At 41.4% G+C, this 26,237-nt stretch overlaps 2 long non-coding RNA genes and 1 pseudogene across 5 annotated transcripts; 1 reads left to right on the forward strand and 2 right to left on the reverse strand.

Annotated features, from left to right (window-relative positions):
- Nucleotides 1–2,823: 2,823 nt before the first annotated feature.
- Nucleotides 2,824–11,018, reverse strand: LOC144286068 (uncharacterized). 4 transcript variants are annotated; one of them, XR_013354164.1, is made up of 4 exons: nt 10,755–11,018; nt 10,210–10,302; nt 4,573–4,625; nt 2,824–2,955 (listed from the first exon to the last, which is right to left on the reverse strand). It is a non-coding gene; the product is annotated as an uncharacterized LOC144286068 (long non-coding RNA). The 4 variants fall into 4 exon arrangements; XR_013354163.1 differs by having other exon boundaries at nt 10,210–10,305; nt 10,755–11,017; XR_013354162.1 differs by having other exon boundaries at nt 10,210–10,305; nt 10,836–11,015.
- On the reverse strand, nt 7,734–10,199 carry LOC144286067 (large ribosomal subunit protein uL11 pseudogene; annotated as a pseudogene).
- LOC144286069 (uncharacterized) lies at nt 10,735–12,066 on the forward strand. The gene is made up of 3 exons (XR_013354165.1): nt 10,735–11,226; nt 11,325–11,618; nt 11,724–12,066. It is a non-coding gene; the product is annotated as an uncharacterized LOC144286069 (long non-coding RNA).
- The last annotated feature ends 14,171 nt before the right edge of the window (nt 12,067–26,237 follow it).

Genomic DNA, 26,237 nt, shown 5'->3' on the forward strand with positions numbered 1-26,237 from the left:
AAAGCCAACTCGGGACGCCTGGGCGGCTCAGGCAGTTAAATGCCCGACTCTTGGTTTCAGCTCAGGTCATATCTCGCAGTGATGAGATTGAGCCCCGTATCAAGCTCTGTGCTAAGCATGGAGCCTGCTTAAGATTCCCTCTCTCGGGCAGCCGGGGAGGCTCGGCGGTTTAGCACCACCTTCAGCTCAGTGTGTGATCCTAGGGACCCAGGATCGAGTCCCGTGTCGGACTCCCTGCATGGAGCCTGCTTCTCCCTCTGCCTGTGTCTCTGCCTCTCTCTGTGTGTCTCTCATGAATAAATAAATAAAATCTAAAAAAAAAAAAAAGATTCTCTCTCTCCCAGGGCGCCTGAGTGGCTCACCTGGGGCTCAGTCAGTTAAGCAGCCAACCATTCTTTTTTTTTTTTAAAGATTTATTTATTTATTCATGAGGCCCACACACACACAGAGGCAGAGACACGGGCAGAGGGAGAAGCAGGCTCTTCGCAGGAGCCTGATGTGGGACTCGATACCGGATCCCGGGATCATGACCTGAGCTGAAGGCAGCTGCCCAACCACTGAGCCACCCAGGCGTCCCAAGCAGCCAACTCTTGATTTCTGCCCAGGTCATTATTTCAGAGTTGCGAGATTGAACCCCACTTCGGGAGTCTGCTTGAGATTCTTTCTCCCTCTCCCTCTGCCCCTCCCACTCCTGCTCTTTCTCTCTCTAAAATAAATTATTTTTATTTTTTTTAAAGATTTGTTTATTTATGATAGACATAGAGAGAGAGAGAGAGAGAGAGAGAGAGAGGCAGAGACACAGGCAGAGGGAGAAGCAGGCTCCATGCAGGGAGCTCGACGTGGGATTCGATCCCGGGACTCCAGGATCGCGCCTTGGGCCAAAGGCAGGCGCCAAACCACTGAGCCACCCAGGGATCCCCAAATAAATTAAAAAAAAAAAAAAAAAAAAAAAAAGATTCTCCTGGGTGGCGCAGCGGTTTAGTCGATGTGGGACTCGATCCTGGTCCCGGGATCACGTCCTGAGCCAAAGGCTAATTCTCAGCCACTGAGCCACCCAGGTGTCCCTCTCTTAAAAATTATTTAAAAAAAAAAAAAGACAACTCTTTAAAACTGGATCTGGACCCTTCACTCAGGGAGACGGTTCTCCACAACCTGGATCTGATGTGGTTACATGAATGGGGTCTTTTAATCAAAGGCATGAAGCTGTAGGCTCCTCGTTAGGGAGCATTCTCATATCATTAAATGTCACCTAAAACCAAAGTGAAATTAATCATGTGTAGAAATTATGCTAAATGGTAACTTGTTTCTGGGGTTTCTCTGATATCAGCAAGGGGACTAAAATATAACATTAATTGTGATTCAGTCATTGTTACAGGCCTGAATTAATTCCACCCATGGTACAGAGGACAATCAATGTTTGTGACTGTCTAGCATCCAAAGCTCTATTTAGGGTAACTTCCCACTGGGTGAGTCAAAGCCAGTCTCACCTCCCGCTAGGGAAATAGAAAGGTCTAGAGACAAACCTCTTCCCAAATGCACCCTTAGTTAGGACAAGGGCAAATGATTCTGGTTGGTCAATTAAGACACTCTTATCCTGGGTTTTAAGTTGTGAATAAATGAAGTATGGATGAATGAAAAGTCAGGATCCATGTGCATTGGAATGATTTGGCTGAGGCATCATCATTGGTTGGATTGTTCCTGCTGAAAGATGATCATCTGGTATTCTGTTCCTTGGGTTCCTGTCCCTATCTTAACTAAAAAAAAAAAAAAAAATTATTTATCTATTTTAGAGAGAGAGAGTAAGAGAGAGGGGAGGAAAGGGGGCAGAGGAAGAGGGGAAAAAGAGTCCTAAGCAGACTTCACGCTGAGCACAGAGCCTGACGTGGGGCTGGATCTCACGACACTCGGACCATGACCCATGCCAAAACCAAGAGTTCCCCACTTAACGGACTGCACCATCCAAACAGCCTCCATCTTAATTTTTATCTGGTTCTCTAGCTTCTTCTTCTTCTTCTTTTTGTTTTTTTTTAAAAAGATTATTTATTTATTTGTTTATTCATTCAGAAGAGGCACACACAGAGAGAGAGGCAGAGATATAGGCAGAGGGAGAAGCAGGCTCCATGCAGGGAGCCTGATATGGGACTCAGTCCTGGGACTATGGGATCATGCCCCCAGCGGAAGGCAGGAGCCAAACCGCTGAGCCACCCAGGCATCCCCAGTTGTCTAGCTTCTTATAAATTTTTGGTAGCATTGTTAATCTCTTTTCTGTTTATGATAACTGAAATTGTTTTCTGCTACTCATGACGAAGAATTGACTATGCACACTTTTGAAATGCTCAGTTCCAAGTCCAATTCCAAGTGTTGTAGGGACACCAAGATGACCACAGTACAGGATGCACTGCACATGGCACATGACAATACAGATTCTGCAGTGAAGCAGGCTTGCATTCAAATCTTGACTCTACCATTTACTAGCTGGGTCATTTTCCACATGTTCCTTGTCCTCTCTGGGCAGCATTTTCTCATCTATGAAATGAGGATGCTACTTATAACGCTGTTATGAGGATTAAATTAAATAATAGAGTGAAGAGCTCAGCATCATGCCTGGTATGGAAAAGCACATGATAAATGTTGGCCATGATGCTGATGATAATGCTTCTTTATTTTTTAAAGTTTTGATGATGATGATTCATAACTTTAAGGAATTTATAGTCTTGTGGGTCTGGCTCACAGTCACTTGTTCTTCCCAAATATCCATGATACAGATACAGGGGCAGGTAAAGTCAAAACAAAAGGTAATCATGTACATGGGAGTCTAGAAAATAGGGAGCCAAAACATAAGTACATTTATTAGTCTCAAAATACAAGATACACAGATATATATTCAGATATTTGTTGAGCTCCTATTTTGTGCCATGGCTTCAATGGGATCTAATGGAGGAAAAAAAGCTCTAGCTGGAAAAAAAAAAGGAAGAACACCATTAAGAGAGCAGAATCTAGCAAGGAGCCTAAAAGAAGTCAATTCCTCTCAAAATCATCTTTCTTTCTTTCTTTCTTTCTTTCTTCCTTTCTCTTTCAGATGGGCTTCTGAATATTAACTAGTTTACTTCTCTAGGGACTTTTAGGCCAGGAAGTAGATACCCTATAAGTGTGTTTTTTCCTTTTTTTTTTAATTGTTATTTTTTTGTTTTTGTTTTTGTTTTTTTGTGTTTTTTTTTAGATTTATTTATTCATTCATGAGAGAAAGATGGGGGGTGGAGAGGCAAAGACACAGGCAGAGGGAGAAGCAGGCTCCATGCAGGGAGCCTGATATGGGACTCCATCCCAGGTCTCCAGGATCACACCCTGGTCAGAAGGCAGCGCTAAACCGCTAGGCCATTATTGGGGCTGCCCAAAAATTAAGTTTCTAAACTTACAAAGATGAAGACCAGACTCAACACTGATATTTGACCCCACTAAGAGGAAGACAGTCTATGAAACCTACCCTGTGCAGATAATGTACAACTCAAGTATTTTTTGAGCTCGTACTGTGTGCCAGACACTGAGCTGGGTATAAGGAATACAACTGTCAATCAAGTAGGATGGTGCTTCCTCTATGGTGGGGAAAAAAGACATTCACCAAAGAATTACATAAATAGTCATGCAATGAAAAATTGTGATAAATACCCTGTAGGAAAAATTTCGGAGTCTATGAGATCATGTAATGGGGGCACTGACTCAGTCTAGGGAGTTAGGGAAGGTTTTTGTGAGTAAGCCCACATTTGAGCTGTGATCTTAAGGATGAGTAGTGGTTGACTGTGTGAAGAAGGGAGGAAGAGCAGGTCAGGCAGAGCAAAGAATGTAGATAAAAGCCCAAAGGAGTGAGGGGACAAGAACCCACCTCCTAAGATGTTGTGAGAAATATATGAGCTAATACCTGTAATAGTCAATAAATATTAGCTGATTACCCAATTAATAAAAACTAGCATTTATTAAGCCCTTATTATGCTTTAGGAACTTTTAAAATGTGTTAATAAGGTTAATGAACACTAGCAGCTTCTAGCACAGGACTCCCAAATCTCTGTAGCTCGATACAACAAAGATTCATTTCTCCCTCACCTCTCAGTGGGTTAGGCAGCTGTCCTGGGTGGTCTCTTCCAAGCAGTGACTTAGGGATCCAGGCTCCTTCTAGCTTGTAGCTCCATAACCAACCTCCCCTCCCCCCCACCAAGGCCTCCTTGAAATTCTCCCTTAGATCTTTTCTATACAAGTGCTATATAAGTGCCCAATGAAGGAAGTGCCTGTCTGGGTGGCTCAGTTGGTAAAGTGTCTGACTTGGGCTCAGGTCATGATCTTGAGGTCGGATGGAGCCCTGCACTAAACAGGGAGTCTGCTTCTTCTTCTCCCTCTCCCTCTGCCCTTCTCCCCTCTTGTACTCTCTCTCAAATAAATAAAATCTTAAAAAAAAAAAAAAAAAAAAGAAAGAAAAAAGGAAGAAGCCAGGTGCTCAACTAGGAAGGAAAGAGTGTGGATGGTTATATAAAGCATTTTGGGGCTTGGAAGGGGTATACATCACATCCCCCCCTCACTCACCTGGCCAGAATCCTGTCACCGGTTGTTCCAGTCATGTTGAAATGTGGAGTAAGCTGGGGGGTGGGGTGTAGAAGGAAATAGTTGTATTGTTCAATGGGAGTTAAAAGAAGGTTGAGAAACTGAATAAGGGTAGGGAGTAATTTACAAAGGTGTGAATTTACATGGGAAAAAAAAACAAAGGAACAGGCAGGATTCTTTCCCCATCTTCTTCCCCCAAGCTGACCACATGTCACATTTTCTAAACTTGATGGAAATTTCCTCTCTAATCTAGACTTTGGCCTAGATAGGGAATGAGAGGATCAGGAATGAGGAATTGGAGGCAAAGAGAGGAGGATCTTAAATCATAGAAAGTTGCTTAGGATAGGGGAGGAGAAGTCCTCAAAAGCCAAACAGAGTGCTTCAGGCAATGCCCCGATTTATGTTTAAATGTTAGAAATTGCTACTGGGTGGTTGGAGAGCCCAAATAAGCAATCGCAGATTCCAGAGCTGAGTTTCAAAGTAGGGAGAAATAGCTGGGTGGTTTGAGGAGTGAGACATGACCCTGGACAGGACACAGAAGTTCCCAGGGAAAAGAGTGGACAATGAGTAACAAATGTAGATGGGCTTTGAGAACTTTTTTAGTAAGCCCTCATGGACTGAGGGAGCTCTCAATAATGAGAGCTAATGCTCACACACACAGACTACAATACACATTTTACCTGCTTTTAATCACCGCAAGATTCCAATGGAACATGTTGGTCCCATCTGCCAAAAGGTCACACTGCCCGGTAAATGGCCAGGCTGGGATTTGAATGGTCCTTTTGGCCCCAGGGTGCAAACTAGAGTAGGTGTGCCTAAGAGGCATGAAAGTTTGGGCAGCCTGGGTGGCTCAGCAGTTTAGCGCTGCCTTCAGCCCAGGGTGTGATCCTGGAGACCCAGGATAGAGTCCTATGTCCAGCTCCCTGCATGGAGCCTGCTTCTCCCTCTGCCTGTGTCTCTGCCTCTCTCTGTGTGTCTCTCATGAACGAGTAAATAAAATATTTAAGAAAAAAAAAAAAGAAAGGTCTAAAAAAAAAGAGACATGAAAGTTTAATTAAATGTTAATACTTACGCAATGGAAATGCACACACAGCATAGTTAGTTACCTCTCTTAGCAGTCTGGGCATTAAATACTTTCCCCCTTACCTCTGTGGGCTCCCATTCGGAAAGAGAAACTTTGTATCTTTGAGGATGATCTGCTTGTCTCACTTGGACAGTTTGGGGAGGAAGAGTGCTAAATCCTAGAAAGCTCCTCCTCACAGCCAAGGTGAGCCAAATGAAAAGTTGGTTCCATTTTCCCCAGAGAGTGACAGTTCATTTAATTCCAGCAGTAAACCAGCTTCCAGGGAGAAAGGACTGTTTGAAGGTCTGTGTCAATTACACAGTGATTATGAAATTCATGATATGACTAATCCAGTGGCTGAACCTATCATTATCTGACATAATCCAAGTATATACAGTTTAACAGGCTCCTTGCCTCCATTAAAGAGAAGTCAGTTTGTGTCTGTGCTACACTACAGAAGACTTTTCTCATTTCCTTAGATCTCCTCTCTCTATGAAAGGGAGTAAACATGTATCAGTTTCTGAATTAAACTCAGCGTCCTGGAAGCTACATGGGCTATTTTTCTCTGATGGCTCAAGGTTTGGGAATTCCAGTGTGTTACTTGATACAATTTGGAATATCACAAAGGACTTTGACCTTGAAGACTTCCCTTTAGTGATTTGCATATCCTTTCTTATACTTAGTGTCTATGATTAGATTGCACGCCATCATAACAAGCCCATAACTTCCTGAAGCATTCCTCCTTTATTTGTTTTTGGACACTTTACAATTTCTTTTCCCTTAAGAGTCCTCTGTAAATGGTAACTAAAACCTATTGGTAGGGGTGCCTGGGTGGCTCAGTCAGTTAAGCATCTGCCTTCGGCTCAGGTCATGATCCTGGGGTCCTAGGATTGAGCCCTGCGTTGGGCTCCCTGCCGGGGTGGGGAGTCTGCTTTTCTCTGCCCCCTCCCTGCTCATGCTCTCTCTCTCTCTTAAATAAATAATTTAAAAAAAAAGATTTGATTCATTTATTCATGAGAAACACAGAGAGGAGGCAGAGACACAGGCAGAGGGAGAAGCAGGCTCCATGCAGGGAGCCCGATGTGGGAATCAATCCCAGAACTCCAGGATCCAGAACCCCTGCCCTGAGTCAAAGGCCGATGCTCAACTACTGAGCCACCCAGGGATCCCTCAAATAAATAAATTAAATCTTAAAAAAGAAAAAGAAAAAAGAGAACCTATTGGTAATAAGCACCTGTAAATGTATCCATTTTTATAATCAGAAAGCAAAAAATTTTTGCCCCAATTCTGTCACTGACATTGTTTTTGGATAGAAGTCTGAAAAATCTCTGAAAGCTCTCAGCCCCTTTCAGAGAAAAATGTCTGTGGTTCCTATGCACTAGGGGCTGTTAAGTTTTTTTAGTAACTAGACGGAAATGAGACCGCCAAGGCAAGCGAGGGTCCAAGAACAGATTTTATTGCAGGCACCCTCGGGCGAAGTTCCACGACTCACGGGGGAAAGAGAGTGAGTCGAGGAAGTCGCGCCAAGACAAGGTGGTCGGGGGTTTACATAACGTTGTAAGGCAGAACGGTTTCCTATTGGTTGGCTCATATGCAAAGGAAGGATTGCAATCCAACCAGTCAGAGTGACCCTCACTATGCAAAGGAAGGATTGCAATTCGACCAGTCAAAGGTGACTTCCTCCTCTGGGGTTTGAAGGGCATTGGGTTCGGTTGAGGAAGTCCAAAGGAGAGGTGTAAGGGTCTGCTCAAGCTGTCATCCCAAGTGGAGGTGGTGACAGGAACTTCAGCCATTTTGGCGTATCCGCCATCTTGAGGAGTTTCCCTTCCCGCCTGGCCCCAACAGGGGCCATGTTTTGTGTCCCCCGTCCATGCTTCCCTGCCCAAAGCTGATTGGACTGGCTCTGGATTCAAAAGCTGTCCTCTAGGGGATCCCTGGGTGGCTCAGCGGTTTGGCTCCTGCCTTCGGCCCAGGGCATGATCCTGGAGTCCCGGGATCGAGTCCCACATCGGGCTCCCTGCATGGAGCCTGCTTCTCCCTCTGCCTGTGTCTCTGCCTCTCCCTCTCTCTCTCTCTCTCTCTTGCTCTCTCTCGCTCTTGCTCTCACTCTCTCTCTCATGAATAAATAAATAAAATCTTTAAAAAACAAACAAACAAAAAAAGCTGTCCTCTATAGGCTAGAGAGCAGCCAATTAAATGTCCTGATACAAGAGCTTGGCAGAAAAGGAGAGCCTTCTGCAGGGTGGGCCTCGCTGACTCAGTCTGACTGCCGGAGATACTAAGGTAATCAGAAAAAAGAGGAGGTAGAAACAGTCATGATAAATGTGGAAATCTAGAGGCTGGCGCAAAAGGCACCTGCTGAGAGGCCAGAGAGATAACCAGGTATCTGTGTTGTATCCCAAATGCCAGTTAGTTTTCTTGACTTCCTTATTCTTTCCTTTCTCCATGTAACCTGATAGTAAGCCCCCTTGCCTGAGGAGGCACAGCAGAACTGTCTTACCACCTGTGGGAGGCTGAATAAGCTCTTCCCACCCCGCCCCAATATGTCCATATCCAAATCCCCAAAACTGTGAAAGTTACTTTCTATGGCAAAAGGGACTTTGAAGAAGTGATGAAACACTTAAGATGGAGAAACTATCCTGGATTATGCACTTGGGCCCCATGTAATCCCAAATTCTTATAAGAAGCAGGAGGAGCAGAGCCGGTGGTAGGAAATGTGGCCACTGAATCAAAGGGTTGAAGTGATGTGGAGAAGAGGCCAGGAGGCAAGGAATGTGGACCGCCTGGAACAGCTGACAAGGCAAGGAAATGGATTCTCCCCTGTAGCCTCCAGACGGAACCAGCCCTTTGAACACTTGGCTATATCCCAGTGAACTCTAAGATAACAAATTAGTACTGTTTAGTGGCGCCTGGGCGGCTCAGTCAGTTAAACGCCTGCCTTTGGCTCAGGTCATGATCCCAGGGTCCTGCTTGGCAGGGAGTCTGCTTCTCTCTCTACCCACCCCCTTCCCCCTTCCTCGTGCTCTCTCTCTCTCATAAATAAATACAATTTTTAAAAAGAATAACAAATTAGTTCTGCTTTAAGTCACTAAATTTGTGTTAATTTGTTATAGCGGCAAAAAAATTTATATACCACTTGACTGACTGAGCAAGGGTTCCAGCATTTGTGCGCTCTCTTATTACTATTATTTTTTTGTCAAATGATCCTTCATTGAAATATTTTCTTAATTAGCAGGGCATTCCACGGCACCACTATTGATGTCATCTGTGATGTTATGAGGGTGGCGGCATCAACATTGCAGCCCACAGACTGGGCAGTCCCCACAATCTCTTCAACGGTTCCAGAGAGTTCTCTGACAAAAGATTGCTGCTGTATCTCTCAGGCAATATTGACAACCTCAGCAAAAGTGATATTTCCACTGTGCTTAACGTTTTCCTTTCTGTGTCTTGGCGGGTCTGTGAGGGCTTTGCTAAGCAGGGCAGAGGCAGATGGTCCCATTTCAATCCAGGTCTGTCTGTTCTGAATAGTTTCACTGTCAGCCTCAGACCCTTCCAATCACTGGTTGCCTGGGCAATGTCATCACCAACTTTTTTGGAGACAGCCCTACTGGGCCCATCTTTGAGGCCAGGGCAGATGTGGCACCAACTTTGACTTTGCCACTGGTGCACCTCAGGTACACGACTGTGATCTCCTTGGGCTCAAACTTAGGCAGCATGGTGGAGGCATCTGGTGTGGGATCAATGTGGATTCCAGATGGACCACTGAAACAGTTTGTGTGCTCTATTTTTTTTAAGATTTTATTATTTATTCACGAGAGAGAGAGAGAGAGAGAGGCAGAGACACAGTGACACAGTCAGAGGGAAAAGCAGGCTCCACACAAGGAGCCCAACTCGGGACTCAATCCTGGGACTCGATCCTGGGACTCCGGGATCACACACTCAGCCCAAGGCAGATGCCCAACCGCTGAGCCACCCAGGCATCCCTTGTGTGCTCTATTCTTGAGGAAGAAGGGAAGTACCTTAAACACTTGACAGTTCCACCTATTAGCTGAGTACTGAGGGAAGTTCCCCGATCTGTTCCAAAGAGGTCATTTCATTTTGCCAGGAGAATAGAAGAGGAAGTAGAGAAAATTAGGTAATTAAATAAAAATGACAAGAGAATTAGGTTGGGGCCACGGTCACTCAGAGAACGTGCCAGACCAATATTTGTAGGGAGAAAGAACTTGATGTTATGACAAAAACCCAACAAGAACAAAGACAGATGAGAACCGGGTAAAACTGACAGCCATCTCAGCCAGGCCTTTGCCTTCACAGTCATTCCTCATTAATTCAAAATGTGACCGGAGCTAGATCTCAATGCTCTTGTTAATTATTTTTTTTAAGGTAATTTCATCATTGTAATTGAGCACACCGCTAGGGGCCATCCTATAAGTAAGTGTGTTAATGACCACATAAAATACACTGAGCCAAACGTTTACCCATACTAACTGCCCCCCCCCACACCTTTTGACTCTCCCATTATAATTTATGGAGAACAGTCTGCCAGGTAGGCTCACCTGTCATCCTCCATAAAGACTCAAATGAGAATTCTTTCCTGTGAAGCTTCATGTTTAATCAGTTCCTTCTGCCTGTTTCTCACAAAAGTCCTTCTGCTGCCAAAAAGAAAATTAAGCCTTGGGATGGGAGGTGGGTAGTGGGGGGAAGAAAAGAAAACCCAAACAGGTTTCCATTTATGTGGTATCTTTCAGGATGATTGCATTTTGAAAGCAAGGACAAGGTTTTATATATGCTGTTCTTTTTCCCTTAGTGGCCTGGGTATACTTAATCTTTTTTGACTGAAGTATTTAGGATCATCCTGATGATTCTAATATTGATCACTTTGATAATTACTGTGTTCTCAGTTGCAGATATCAGAATCCGCTCTAGTTAGTTTTCACAGAATAGGATTAGAGCAGACTATTAGGTAGTTTAGAGGATTTCTAGCAGTGCCAAGGAAACAGGCTAGGATACTGCACAGCCAGAAGAGTTCCAGAAGAAATACCCAATCATAAACTGAACTGTTCCCATGGAAACCCCATTGCTGCTCCTCACCACTCAATACCTATGTTGCTAGAGGCAGGACATTGGAACTTCTACCAAAGCTTCTCTATCATCATAGTTACAAAAAGATGGATCCACCCACAGGCAGTTGTCACTCCATTTGAATCACTTCTGCTGCTGGGGCACATGGGCATTGGTTTGCCAGGAGCTGGGTCATATGCTGAACTCTGGGCACAAGAGAGAGTCCAGGCACTGGAGTGAATGTTGTGTGGGTCAATCTGTGGCATCCGTCATAATGGTCGTATCTACTTCAAGTAATTTGTGTGACAGAATGGTGATAATCATGAGGTCATAATGAGAGTAATAGCTCTTTTGGCATGCTTTCTGTGTCCAGCACTGTGCTAAATATTTTATGTCCTTTTATGTACATATTCCTCAAACCAACACTAGGAAGTAGGTACTATTTGTATCCTTGCATTATAAGTGAAGGCACTGAAGTACAGAGAGTTAATTAACTTGCCCCAAGTCTAACGGTAAGTAGAGTCAGGATTCAAACTCAGGCCTGTCTAAACTCAAAGTCTGTGTTTTCAGTTAGTGTTTAATGATACTTTATTTATTATCATCTTTTTAGTCCATCTGTGAAGGCCAGCTTGACAAACGAATCTGCATTTCCCAAGTTTCTAGAAGGCTTTGCAAACACTGGGTCTCTGATACTGATGCAACCAGAAAAAGAAATTGAAATTCTGAATGTAAAATGTAAAGTAAGGGGTACATCCGACCTGCCCTGGGTTATATTACCTTTGTGTCAGATCTAAGGTGATCAGCCAGTGATAGGAAATGCACCAGATGGAAAAAGTCATCTGCAAGAATTTACCTCTGAAGAGGATGGAAAAAGTATTAAATTTCTATATCAGATACAGCCTATGTAGGTTACTTTATCTGAAGCAAGGTGGGGGGAGCTTAAAAAGACTGACCTTAACTCTAGGCAAAACTTAAATGATTTTCTTCTCCTCCTTAATTTCCAATCCAGGCAGACAAGACAGGACATGTAGTTACACAAGGATCCTGCTGCGTTTTGAGCCTCGAGGCTGGGGAGCAAGTGCAATTAACATTCCAAGGTGTGAATTATTTCCCGCCATCAGAGCCCCACAGTATCTGACTGTGATTACAAAGGCTGAACTGCAGATTTCTTAATGTACAGTGTACACATTAAAGATATACAGAAAACTTCAAAGTTATAAATCCAAACATTGCATAGTGTGCAGAACCACTGAATTACAGAATGGGGGGTAGTTTCAAAAGAGCATGGAGTTCAGTGTGTGCCACTTGTTTCTAAGTTAAAACACAGAAAATAAAAAACTAATCAAACAGTATTTGATAATGTATTTAATCAGAAGGGCGCTTGGGTGGCTCAGTTGGTTTAGTGTCTGCCTTTGGCTCAGGTCATGATCCCCAGGGTCCTAGGATTGAGCCCTGCGTTGGGCTCCCCATGGGGAGCCTGCTTCTCCCTCTCCCTCTGCTCCTTCCCCTGCTCCTTCTCTCTCTCTCAAATAAATAAATAAAAACAAAAAAACTAAGACTCAAACTAACTCCACTGTAGTCAAGCTTTTATTTCATTCTAAATTTGTGTCATCCTGTCGAACTGAGACCCACAGAGAATAAGGTCCTGCAAATCCCTGGACCTCCTGGTACCTGGGGTAGACCCAGTTGCTGCCCTGAACTGGCCTCCTTCAAGCAAAGGTCTCTTCTGCACACAGCAGAAATATGTTCTGGGCAGCCCTGGTGGTTTAGCGCCACCTTCAGCCTGGGGCCTGATCCTGGAGACCCAGGATCGAGTCCTACGTTGGGCTCACTGCATGGGGCCTGCTTCTCCCTCTGCCTTTGTGTCTGCCTCTCTCTCTCTCTCTCAGGAATAAATAAATAAAATACTTAAAAAAATATATGTTCCAAAGAGTAGTATGGAAATCACTAGTGGGAGGGGTGTGCATAAATGGACTGTGAATGATATATGAACAAATATTTTTCATTTTCATACTTGTTAGTTTAAATATGTACTAAGAAAAATGTATAACATCAAATGTGAGATTCATGGGTACTGCTTATAACAAGTCTAGGAGTTGTTATAAGAGGAGGGAATCACTGCAAGGAACTGTATTAACCAAGTCGTTGTTAAATAAATAAATCTAATGGTGCTCTGGTTAGCAAAACCAAAAATTGTTCAGGTTGTCCTATGGTGAGGGTGTGTGGGGAAACTGTCAAAGGGGATAATAGCTAGATTCAGGTGCCTACTCTCCTGTTGTTGAGCTGGGGAGACCTTGAACAAGTTGATTCTCCCTGGAAAACTTCAGACTGTAGAATAAGAGGGGACATTAAGGGACATGTTGGACAGTGGGAGTGTCCTTGTTCCAGGAGCCAGGGCTCCCCATGGTATTTCAGGGGCTGGCTCAGGAAGGAGGGTGAGGCTAAAGCTAGGGTAGTGGTTTGGGAAGAGTAGGAGCTCGACAATCTAGACTCCTACTCTTCTCAAACCACTACCCTAGCTTTAGCCTGAGCAGCTTTCTTTGCTTTGCTTTGCTTTGCTTTGCTTTGCTTTGCTTTGCTTTGCTTTGCTTTGCTTTTTTTTTGGCCTGAGCAACTTTCATTGGTTTTTCCATACTGGGCTTTTTTTCTTAAAAGATTTTTAAATTTTTATTTATTTATTTAAGAGAGAGAGACAACAGGTAGAGGGGCAGAGGGAGAGGGAGAAGCAGATTCCCCACTGAGTACTGAGCCTGATGAGGGACTTGATCCTAGGACCCTGGGATCATGATCTGAGCTAATGGCAGAGGCAGAGGCTTAACCGACTGAGCCACCCAGGCACCCCTCCATATTGGGCTTTTAACGGAAAAATAGAAGGCACTGAGAAAAAAAGAAGGCAGATTTTAAAATTTCTTTGGGCAGCTTTTTAAACACAACTGGCCTATTCAACCATCCTAAAAGTTTTTCTGAAGTCTAAGGGGGAATACAAAATTACCTTTAGTTAGCTATTTATTGTAGCTCATATATTAACATCAGGTCAAATTTATAGTAGGTAGATTTTGAATAGAGCTGTATTTATTACTATGTTGTATGTACATTTTTAAATGCTTTGAAGCCCCTTGAGTGTATATTGATGTTATGGAGCATAATCTTACTTCTATTTTACAAGATAGTTTATAGTTGTCGTATCTGTTTATCTGATGCATTGCTGATCATGTCAAAAATATATTAGCTTCATAGTTCTAAATTAAGAATGTGATTTCCAATTACTACATTATTTTTCTTTAAAGATTTTATTTAAAAAAAATAAAAAAAATAAAAAAAAATAAAGATTTTATTTAGGGATGCCTAGGTGGTTCAGTGGTTGAGCGTCTGCCTTCAGTTCAGTCGTGATCCCAGGTAGAGTCCCGCATCGGGCTCACTGCAGGGAGACTGTTTCTCCCTCTGCCTATGTCTCTGCCTCTCTCTGTGTGTCTCTCATGAATAAATAAAATCTTTAAAACAGTATTTGATAATGTATTTAATAAGGTAATGATACAAAGTTTCATGGCCTCTAGACTTAGAGTGTCCATGTTACTTTACCAGGCAAGTATAACATGAGGGGTATAATAAATACCGAGACTGACCTAAGAAATTCACCTCAATTCAATGACTGAATCCCTTCTGTGTGTCTAGTGCTGTGCTGGAGAATCATATGTCCTGAGCATAAAGCTACCTACTTTAAAATAGTCCCAATTTTTAGTTCTAAAATACAGTTACCATACCTATGGGAACTTTGCTTTGCTTAGAAGTACATAAGGATCATGAACTTGTTCTTATCACTTTGGGACTCTATTGCATAGCAGTGAAAGGCTTGCTCCCTGGGGACCAAAAATAAGCCATTTACCTTGGTATGGCTATGTCAGCATTTAGCAAAGTGTATTATTAGTGTTTCATGATGGGGGGTTTTGTTCCTTAATGCCATGTTAGAGCAATAGCGTTACACTGGTTCTTTTCCTTCTTCCTGGTGGTGGTTGTTTGTAACACTTCCCAGAGCCTCCAATAAGCTGATCTGCACTGTAATTTCCTAAAAGGAAGATATAGTCATGTTTGCCAAACTTACTTGGCCATAGCACCCTTTCCTGAGAAGCATCTCCTGAATGAGAGCGCAGTGGAACATACTCTGAGAAATGCTGACCTGCTTTTGTCCTCGGACCAGCATGCTGTCAATGATCTGGTCTATTTGGTTATACGTGGAGATTAGCATTTTTCATTAAGTGTCCCTTAGTACTGTCAAGATGATTTTTAAAAACCTAAAAGTTCTCATCACAAGGAAAATCTTTTTTTTTTTTTTTTTTTTGTGACTATGAGAGATGAATGAACTAAGCTTATTGTGGTCACTATTTTGCAATCTATATATGTCAACTCATGGTACAGCATGCCTTAAACTTCCACAGAGGTGTATGTCAATTCTATCTCAATAACACTGGAGGAAAGGCAACTTGAAAACATTTTTTGATAGAAGCCCAAAGAATCCCTGCCAGAGATTGAAGCACCAAAGAGAGAATCTTACATGTGGTAAGGATTATAGGGGGAAGTAACTCCTCTTGGGAGGTATTACCTCTCTCCTAACCCATGAGGACCAATAAATAATAATGAAGACTCTTCACTTACCAGGCATTGTGCTAAGCACCTTTCATAAGTTAATTCAATTACTTCTTGCAGCATTGCTATCTGTAGATATCAACATTTTCATTTTGCAATTAAAAAAAAACAAAACAAAACAGAGGGTTGGGTCACCTGGGTGGCTCAGTGGCTGAGTGTCTGCCTTTGGCTCAGGGCTTGATCTCAGGGTCCTGGGATCAAGTTCCACATCAGGCTTGGAACAGCAGGGAGCCTGCTTCCTCCTCTGCCTACGTCTCTGCTTCTCTCTCTGTGTCTTTCATTAATAAATAAATAAAACTAAAAACAAACAAACAAACCAGAAAAAAACAAACAAAAAAACCCAGAGGCTTAGAGAAAGTTAAGTAACTTATTTGAGGTGAGTTCTGGATTCAAATCGAAATCTCCAACCCATGGCCTTAACCAATAAAAAGAGGGGGAGACACAAGTCTATATAAACATAAGTATATATGAATGGATATTTGGATATCCATCTACCCTTGTATGCCTCTAGCTGCCAGGACTTTAAGTCAGGCCAGATCTGCCAACATGTGTGGCCCAAAGTGACCATATTAATGTCTCATACTTTAGGACAAGTCACTCAGTGATAATAATAGCTGATACCTATGGAGTGTTTCCCGGGTGCCATGCATTGTAAGAAATTCATAGGCATTATTTTACTTAAATTTCAAAGTCCAAAGCTGTAAGGCACACACTATAATGGCCCCATTTTACAGATGAGCACAGGCTCAGAGAAGGTAATTTGCTTGCCCATGGCCACACCACTAGGAAACAGAAGATTTGGCCTTCAAATCCAGGTCTGGTCTGAGTGCAAGACATGTACTTAACCCAGTTTCCTACACTGCCTCCCAAAGTACTATAGAGGACAAATTGAATATTCTCAGTGAAATGACCTTTAAAAGTCTACCATGTCTCTGAATTAAAACTCAAAGCACATAGAAAAATTAGTCCTCAAGGATGCCTGGGTGGCTCAGTGTTGAGCATCTGCCTTTAGCTCAGGATGTGATCCTGGGGTCCTGGGATCGAGTCCCACATCCTGTAAGGGAGCCTGCTTCTCCCTCTGCCTATGTCTTTACCTCTCTATGTGTATCTCTCTTGAATAAATAAATAAAATCTTAAAAAAAAATTAGTCCTCTTTTCAGATATTTCTAAACTGTGAACATCTGATTTGTTGCTGTTGATTTTTTTTCCTCTGCAGCATCTAAATCTCATTCCTATGCTGCATTTCCTATGCAGCACCTACATTTCATTTATCCAAAAGTGGGAATTCAAAAAGTGGGAATCCAAAAGTGGGAATTCCGCTTTTGGATGATTTTTTTTGGACCCCCCCACTCCCACCCCCAGCGTGTGGAAGCTAAAAGAGGCTAGACTTTTCTTCCCTGACTCCTGGCTCAGCCAATGGGATGTTCCATCTGTGAGTGGTGATCACGGAGGGAGTGATGATGCAAAGACATGGGAGCCTTTAGGGAGCACTCACAGCAGTGCCTGTAGAGTGGAGAGGCCAGTGGCTGTGGCCATGAGTAATGTTCCTGTGTCATGTCTTTGGCTGAGTTTCCTGCTGACTCACATCCATTGGTTCTTTCCTGTTTTCTGGGGCCAGTCACCCAGTTTACCATCCTATTCTATGACCCACCAATATCCTGCTAGTGTACTTCCTTTCTGTTCAGGTAAACTGCATGTGGCTCCAGATGTGTATAACCAAGAGCCTGATGTACAGAATTATCTCCACACTTGGAATTATACAGTTGGAGCCAAAGATGAACTTTTCTCTTAGAGTTCTACAGCTGATAAAAAGTGTCTTCTTTTTTGAGACCCAAGGTTAAGGACATATCTGTGGCTTTGTACTTGGGTAATAACCACCTTTTGTACTTTGTGGCTATGAGCAGGGAGTTCCCATTTCTCAGCCAGGTCTCCAGGGCTTTGACCAGAATGGCTCCACGTATGGCTCTATTTTCTACTGGTCTCCTAGACTAGACCCGTACTCCAGCCAACCTGGCCCTCTGGCTGCTTGGTAGCCTTGTTTTGCATTTCCTGACCCAGATATTCACCTACCTTCCAGAGGTCAGCCTTTTTTAACATGTGGAGATATATGGAAAGCTTGGTGTTATGCATCTTGAGTTGTCCACTTATGAGTACTTTTTAGTGCCACAGCCTTGTTTCCCACTGCTTCCAGCTCTGCTGAAGACCTCAGTTTGTTTCATGGTCTGCTAATTCCAATTCCTGATTTAGTCCTCTTGATAGAAGAGTCTAGTCCTTTCTTTACAGGCCTCACTGGGGAACGGGTAAGGAATCATGTCTCTTTCTTTTTTGCCACAACCACTGTAGACAGTGCAGAGAGAAAGTTTGCTTTCTTGGCATTTTGGGACAATTGGAAAAGGATTTGAAATTTCTTTTTTTTTTCTTCGGAAAGGGAGAGAGAGCACATGTACACATGCACACACACAAAGGGGGGTGGTGGGAAGAAGCAGAGGGAGAGGGAGAGAGAATCTTAAGCAGGCTGCATGCTTAGGGGGAGCTCCATCTCATGACCCTGAGATCATGACCTGAGCCAAAATCAAGGATCAGATGCTAAACTGACTGAGCGCCCCAGGCGCCCCAGGAATTGGAATTTCTTAGAGAAAAGGTTAAAGCTTCAGGGGAATTTGATTTTCTAAGAGTTGTAAGGGAAACTAGCACAGGGTTAGGATTTCAAAGGGTGGGGGTAGAGGGTTTTCCTGAGGTCTGGCCCTGAGTGTCCCACTCTTTCAAGCATCTTCTACTATAAGACTCTTGGGGAACCTGTCACTTCACTGGAAAGCAGTGGGAAGGGTCTCCTCCAACCTCTTTCTCTCTCCAGGCAGTTTCTCAGTCTCACTGAGGAATTTAGTAGGACTATCAGCCATGCATGGACAACTATATCTTGCAGACCTGGAAGAGGCAGGAGAAGATGGGGTGGGGGTGGGCTGTAGCTCTGTTTCACCAGAGCCTGCTGCTGAGGATGGGTGTGGATCATCTGAGGCAGAATTCCTTTTTACTATTCCCTTCAATGTGGGTTGTCATCAGACATGGCTGTGACCGTAACTCTGTAGCTTGTTACATCTGATGTCAGAACATCCCCCAAAGTAATCCTTAATTAAGGAGAAACTTTCTTCAGTATCAAAGTGCTTCTCTTTCCCCTAGAAATCCCTAAATCCCATTATAATGTACAATAAGTTCTGTTCCTTTCTCACTTTGCCTATCAAAACAATGGAGAGTTACTTCGAAAATAACTTAATTTTATTATTTTATTTTAAAGATTGATTTATTTATTCATGATAGACAGAGAGAGAGAGAGAGAGAGGCAGAGACACAGGAGGAGAGAGAAGCAGACTCCATGCAGGGAGCCCGAGCGGGACTCGATCCCGGGACTCCAGGATAGTGCCCTGGGCCAAAGGCAGGTGCTAAACCGCTGAGCCACCCAGGGATCCCCTTGAAAATAACTTTTTAAAAAATAAAGTATAATTAACATTGTGTTATATTAGTTTCGGGTGTACAATGTGATGACTCAACAATTCTATACATTTCTCAGGGCCTGTCAAGATAAGTGTACTCTTTTTTTTTTTTTTAAGATTTTATTTATTTATTCATGACAGAGAGAGAGAGAGGCAGAGACACAGGCAGAGGGAGAAGCAGGCTCTATACAGGGAGCCCGATGTGGGACTCGCTCCAGGGTCTCTAGGATCACACCCTGGGCGAAAGGCAGGCACCAAACCGCCGAGTCACTCAGGGGTCCCTAGATAAGTGTACTCTTAATCCCCTTTGTCTATTTCTCCCATCCCTTCGCCCACCTCCCCCTCTGGCAACCACCAGTTTGTTCTCTGTATTTCAGAGTTTGGTTTTTCGTTTGTTTTTTCTTTTTTGTTCATTTGTTTCTTAAATTCCACATATGAGTGAAATCATATGGTGTTTGTCTTTCTCTGACTTGTTTCACTTAGCATTATACCCTCTAGCTCCATCCATGATGTTGCAAATGGCGAGATTTCATTCTCTTTTATGGCTGAATATATTCCATTATATATGTACACCACACCTTCTTTACCCATTCATCCATCAGTGGATACTTAGGCTGTTTCCATAGTTTGGCTATTGTAAACATTGCTGCAATAAACAGAGGGGCTCATATATCCTTTTGAATCAGTGTTTTGTATTTTTTTAAAGATTTATTTATTTATTCATGAGAATACACAGAGAGAGAGAGAGAGAGAGAGAGAGAGGCAGAGACACAGGCAGAGGGAGAAGCAGGCTCCATGCAGGGAGCCTGACGTGGGACTCGATCCCGGGCCTCCAGGATCATGTCCTGGGCTGAAGGCAGCGCTAAACCACTGAGCCACCCGGGCTGCCCATGTTTTTATATTCTTTGGGTAAATACTTGGTAGTGGGATTACTGGGTCATATGGTAATCTATTTTTAATTTTTTCGAGGGACCTTCATACTGTTTTTCACAGTGGCTGTACTGGTTTGCATTCCCACCCACAGTACACAATGATTCCTTTTCTCCACATCCTCACCAACACTTGTTATTTCTTGTCTTTTTTTATTTTAGCCATTCTAACAGGTGTAAAGTGATATCTCATTGTGGCTTTAGTTTACATTTCCCTGATGATGAGTGATGTTGAGCATCTTTTCATGTGTCTGTTGGCCATCTGTATGTTTTTTTTGAGGAGGGAGGAATGTCTATTCAGGTCCTCTGCCCATTTTTTCACTTGATCTTAGAGCCAAAAGGCCGAGAAGCAATCTGCCCACTTTTTAATTGGATTGTTTGGGTTTTTTTTGGTGTTAAGTTATAGAAGTTCTTTATATATTTTGGATTCTAACCCTTTATAAGATATATCATTTGCAAATATCTTCTCCCATTCAGTAGGTTGCCTTTTTGTTTTGTTGTTGGTTTCCTTCACTATGCAGACGCTTTTCACTGTGGCATAGTCCCAGTAATCTAATTTTGCTTTTGTTTCTCTTGCCTGAAGAGACATATCAAGAAAAATGTTTCTGTGGCTGATGTTAGAAAAATTATACTCTGTTTTCTTCTAGGAGTTTTATAGCTTCAGATTTCACATTTAGGTCTTTGATCAATTTGATCAATTTATTTTTGCATATAAGAAAGTGGTCCAGTTTCATTCCTTTACATGTGGCTGTCCAATTTTCCCAGCGCCATTTGTTGAATAAATTGTCTTTTCCATATTGTATATTCTGGCCTCCTTTGTCATAGATTAATTGACAATATAAGCATGGATTTGTTTCTAGACTCTCTATTTTATTCTATTGATCTATGTGTCTATTTTTGTGTCAGTACCATATTGTTTTGATTACTACAGATTTGTAGTATATCCTGAATTTTGGGATTGTGATATCTCCAGCTTTGTTCTACTTTTTCAAGATTGCTTTGGCTATTCAGGGTCTTTTGTTTTTAGGATTATTTGTTCTAGTTCTGTGAAAAATATTGTTGGTATTTTGACAGGGATTGAATTAAATCTGTAGGTTACTTCAGGTAGTATGGCCATTTTAACAATATTGGTTCTTCCATTCCATGAGCATTGAATAACTTTCCATTGTGCTATCTTCAATTTCTGTCATTAGGGTTTTTTTTTTAAAGATTTTATTGATTTATTCATGATTTTATTTAATTTTTTAAAGATTTTATTGATTGATTAATTAATTAATTAATTAAATTAACTAAATTCATGAGAGACACACAGAGAGATACAGAGACATAGGCAGAGGGAGAAGCAAGTTCTCTGTAAGGAGCCTGATTCAGGACTTGATCCCAGGACCCTAGGATCATGACTTGAGCCAAAGGCAGATGCTCAACCACGGAGCCACCCAGATGCCCCACTGTCATTAGTGTTCTATAGATTTTGGAGTATAGGTCTTTCAGTTTCTTGGTTAAGTTTATTCCTAGGTTTTTTATTCTTTCTGGTGCAATTGTAAATGGAGTTGTTTTCTCTTTCTACGACTTCAATATAAGTTTATAGAAATGCAACTGATTTATACATATTAATTTTGTAGCTGGTGACTGTATTGAATTCATTTATCAGTTCTAGTAGTTTTTTGGCAGTCTTTAGGGTAGTCTATATATCATAAAAAAATAAGAGCTTTATTGAGATGTAATTCATGCATGGTATAATTCACTCATATAAAGTGTTTAATTCAATGGTTTTTAGTATATTCAGAGTTGTGAATCCATTACAACACATTTTAGAACATTTTTATTGGCTAAAAATGAAACCCCACACCCTTAGCAATCATTCTTCATTTCTTCCCAACCCCCTCCCCAGCCCTAAGCAACCCCTAATTTACTGTCATATCTCTATGGATTTGCCATTTATGGACATTTGATTTAAGTGGGATCACAATATATGATATTTTGTGACTGACTTCTTTTGCTTAATATCATTTTTTCAATGTCCAGCCATATTGTAGCCAGTATCAGAATTTCATTCCTTTTTTATGGCTGAATAATATTCTGTTATGTGGCTACACCACATTTTGTGTGTTCACTCATTAGTTTATGGATCTTTGAGTTGTTTCTTTTTGCCTATCATAAATAACGTTGCTATAAGAGTTCATGTATAAATCTTGTGTGCAGTGTTTTTTAAATTTCTTTTGGGTATATACCTAGGTGTAGAATTTCTGGGTCACATGATAGCTCTATATTTAATCCTTTGAAAAAATGCCAAAATGTTTTCCACAGTGGCTGCGCTATTTGATACTCCCATAATTAGTGTAGAAAGGTTTCAGCTTCTCCACATCCTTGCCAACATTTGTATTGCATTGTACAAAACTGTCTTTTGCATTACACCTATCCTAATAGGTATAGAATGATACTTCATTGTGGTTTTAATTTGCTTTCCTTTGATGGCTTAAAAACTGATGAGCAGCTTTTCTAGTGCCTAGTAGGCATTTGTGTATCTTACTTGAGAAATGTCTATTCAGATTCTTTGCCCATTTTTTTAAAAAAATTGTTTATTTACGTATAAGTAATCTCTACACCCAATGTGGGGATTGAGGATCAAGAGTTGCATACTTTCCCAATTGAGCCAGCCAGGTGTCCTTGCCCATTTTTTAAATTGGGTTGTTTGTTTTGTTGCTGTTGAGTTCTAAGAGTTTTTTGTATATTCTAGATACAAATCTCTTATCAGATTTGTGATTTGCAAGTATTTCCTCTCATTCTGTAAGTTATCTTTTCATTTTTTTGATGGAATCCTTTTTTTTTTTTAGGATTTTATTTAACTTAAAAATTTTTTAAAGATTTTATTTATTTAATCATGAGACATACAGAAAGAGAGAGGCAGAGACATAGGCAGAGGGAGAAGCGGGTCCCTGCTGATGTGGGACTTGATCATGACTTGATCCCAGGACCCCAGGATCATGACCCCAGGGTCATGACCTGAGGCAGATGCTCAACCACTGAGTCACCCAGGTGCCCATAAGATTTTATTTTTGATTAATCTCTACATCCAACATGCGGCTCAAATTCACAACCCTGAGATAAGAGTCACACCCTTACTCACTGAGCCAGCCAGGTGCCCCTTGATAGAATCCTTTGAAGTATAAAAGTTATTTGTTGTTTTTTAATGAGTCCAATTTATCTATTTTTTTTTCTTAATTGCTTTGCTTTGGTGTCATATCTAAGAAACCATAGCCTAGTCCAAGGTCACAGAGATTTACTCCTTTGTTTTATTCTAGGAGTTCTAGAGTTTTAGCTCTTACATTTAGCTCTTTGATCCATTTTGAATTAATTTTTGAATATGGTGTAAGATAGGGATCCGAACTTACTCATTTACATGTGGCTATCCAGTTGTCTTAGCACCATTTGTTGAAAGGAATGTTCTTTACCCATTGAATGGTCTTGGTGTCCTCATTAACAATCATTTGATTCATGGTAAGTGTGATGGTTTATTTTTGGACTCTCAGTTCTATTGCATTACTCTTATGTCTGTCCTAATGCCAGTACCATGAGTTACCTTTTAACCATGGCTGCTTTCTTTCTTACACCAGGAGGAGCACTCAGTTGACTGCTCTCTTGTTAACAGCTCAGTTTCAGAGGGAGGATGTGGTCAGTGAAAGGAGAGGAGGTAGCCAAATCTCCGTTATGTCTGTCTTCTTGTGCTGCTCTCACTTCTTCAAGAATAGAGCCCATGGCATGGAGATGTTTTCAGTGACACCCTTGCTGATTTATCCACTTTCAGGGCATTGTACAGTTTACTTGTCCCTAATTAAGTGGATCTATGGATTATATTATATAGATTTAAATAAAAAAACACGCTGAGCATGACAGCAGAGGCTGTCAACAGTATTCTAAGTATTAAAAAATAAATACACATACACAAGATAAAGGTGTTATTAGACAATGATTGAGGGAGTTTCTTTTGTCAAGAAACCTGCTATGGAAAGGGCATTGTGAAAAAATATATTTAAATATTTCATGGTTATGTGGTTTGTTGCTAAAAAAATTATAAGGATTCACCTATGTTTTTTTTTAATTTTTTATTTATTTATGATAGTCACACAGAGAGAGGAGAGAGGCTGAGACACAGGCAGAGGGAGAAGCAGGCTCCATGCACCGGGAGCCCGACGTGGGATTCGATCCCGAGTCTCCAGGATCGCGCCCTGGGCCAAAGGCAGGCGCCAAACCGCTGCGCCACCCAGGGATCCCGGATTCACCTATTTAAAACTCTCATTACTGCACATTTTAAAAACTTGGAAATAAAAACATCATACCCACTGAAGTTACAAGGAAATGTTTCAGTGGACTTTGAACCCATATGTTAGTTTAAAAAAAAACAACTGATTGACCTTAGAAATACACTTACTGCATTATAAGAGCAGTAGTGGCCTTACAGAATTATTGAAAGGGCTGAAAAACTATTATCATTACATAGTAAGCACAGCCAATGACAACTTTGTTCATCTGTGTATATATGAGTTTTAGAGGGAACTTTTCAGTTTTAGTAGCCATTTAAGAGGAATAAAATAAACTCAACTTTAGAACCAGAATTTTAGAAAGATCAATAAATCAAGATGCTGGGAAATAATAAAACAAGTCCAGGGATGCCTGGGTGGCTCAGCGGTTGAGTGTCTGCCTTTGGCTCAGGGCGTGATCCCAGAGTCTTGGGATCGAGTCCCACATCGGGCTCCCTGTGAGGAGCCTGCTTCTCGCTCTGCCTGTGTCTCTGCCTCTCTCTCTCTGTGTCTCTCATGAATAAATAAATAAAATCTTAAAAAAAAAAAGTCCAATCACAATACTTAGTAAAAATATTATTATAAACAATATTAATATTTTATATTTTTAATAAAATACCATTAACAATATTGCTTTTATTGGACATTTTAGCAAGAACAAAAGTAATATATTATTAAAGAAAATTAAGAATAGTTAGAATATGCCTAGAATTTTTAAGTAAATAGATAAACCTGTACTGGGCATAAGTGCTTAAGTTTTTTTTACTGAAAGGAATGTTTTTCCAAAAAGGTTTGGGTACCCCTGGTCTAAACTGTTACATTATAATGCAAAATAACACTGTGAATGGCCAAGAAGGAGCTATTGTGCACAGCATTTCTCAAACTTATCTGGCCATGAAACATTTGGAGAGATGAGTGTTCCAGGAAACCTTCTTTGGGCAATGCTGGATGATGGTGAAGAGGGTGGGGCGGACTGCAGACAGAACTGAATTTAACTATCAGCCTCATCACGTACTACTAGCTGGGTGACCTGAACATATTACTAAATCTTTCTGAGCCTCTGTTTCCTTACCTGTAATATGGGGCTAGTAATATCCACCTCATATATTTGTATGAAATTTAAAAATGATATTGCATATAGGTGCATAGCATAGTGCCTGACATCTTGCAAACACTTCTTGAAAAGAAGCTTTTACTGTTTTGTCACCTATGATAGTTATTTAGAGACTTGTTTTATCTTTCATAACTACGCTTCTTCAGCACAAGGATTGGATCTTCTATTGCAAGTCCTTTGTAACACTTAGCTGCAAAGACATTAATGAATGAATGAAGAAATGAATAATAGAAGCAGAATTCTCTGAAACCAAAGCTGGGGAGATTACCTATATCACCAAAGACTGAAGGAAAAACATTTCATTCTCAATTGCTTATAACTCATCTTTTAATGACTAAACCAGAACACTCATGTAGTCCTCATAGTAAGTAACATTTGTTACCTAGGCAGTTGATAACAATTAGCCAGTAATTAATTGTTTCCAGCTGCTCCCCTTTGATTAATCATGCAAACAAATTTATTATAGTTCCCCAGTGGCTGGGTATTGCTAGGAGCTAAAAGCCTAGCACACCTGAAACGAAGACAAGATGACCATGATTTTTTTTTAAGTTTATTTATTTATTTTTAGTAATCTCTGCACCTAATGTAGGGCTCAAACTCATGACTCCAATATCAAGAGTCGCATGCTCTTGCAACTGAGCCAGGTGCCCCACCATGAGTACTTTAAAGGGGCATAAGGACTGGTGTGGCCAGGGCAAGGTCAGCCATGGGAGGGTACAGTAGGCTTCTCTCACCTCAGCTTTATTCAGGTATAATTGACAAACAAAACTGTAATATATTTTAAGTATACAATGTGATGATTTGATAGATATATAGTGGAATGATTACTGCAATCAAGTTGATTAACACATCTATCACCTCACAAACTTTTTTTTTTTTCTTTTTTGGTGAGATGCATAAGATCTACTCTTTTGGCAAATTTCAAGTATACAAAACAGTATTATTAACCGCAGTCACCATGCTGTGACTTAGATCCCCAGAACTCATTCAGCCTAAAACTGAGAGTTTGTACCCTTTGACCAACATCTCCCTGCATTCCCCCCATCCCTCAAC

Source organism: Canis aureus, chromosome 16, assembly GCF_053574225.1.
Source record: "Canis aureus isolate CA01 chromosome 16, VMU_Caureus_v.1.0, whole genome shotgun sequence".
NCBI classification, from domain to species: Eukaryota; Metazoa; Chordata; class Mammalia; order Carnivora; family Canidae; genus Canis; species Canis aureus.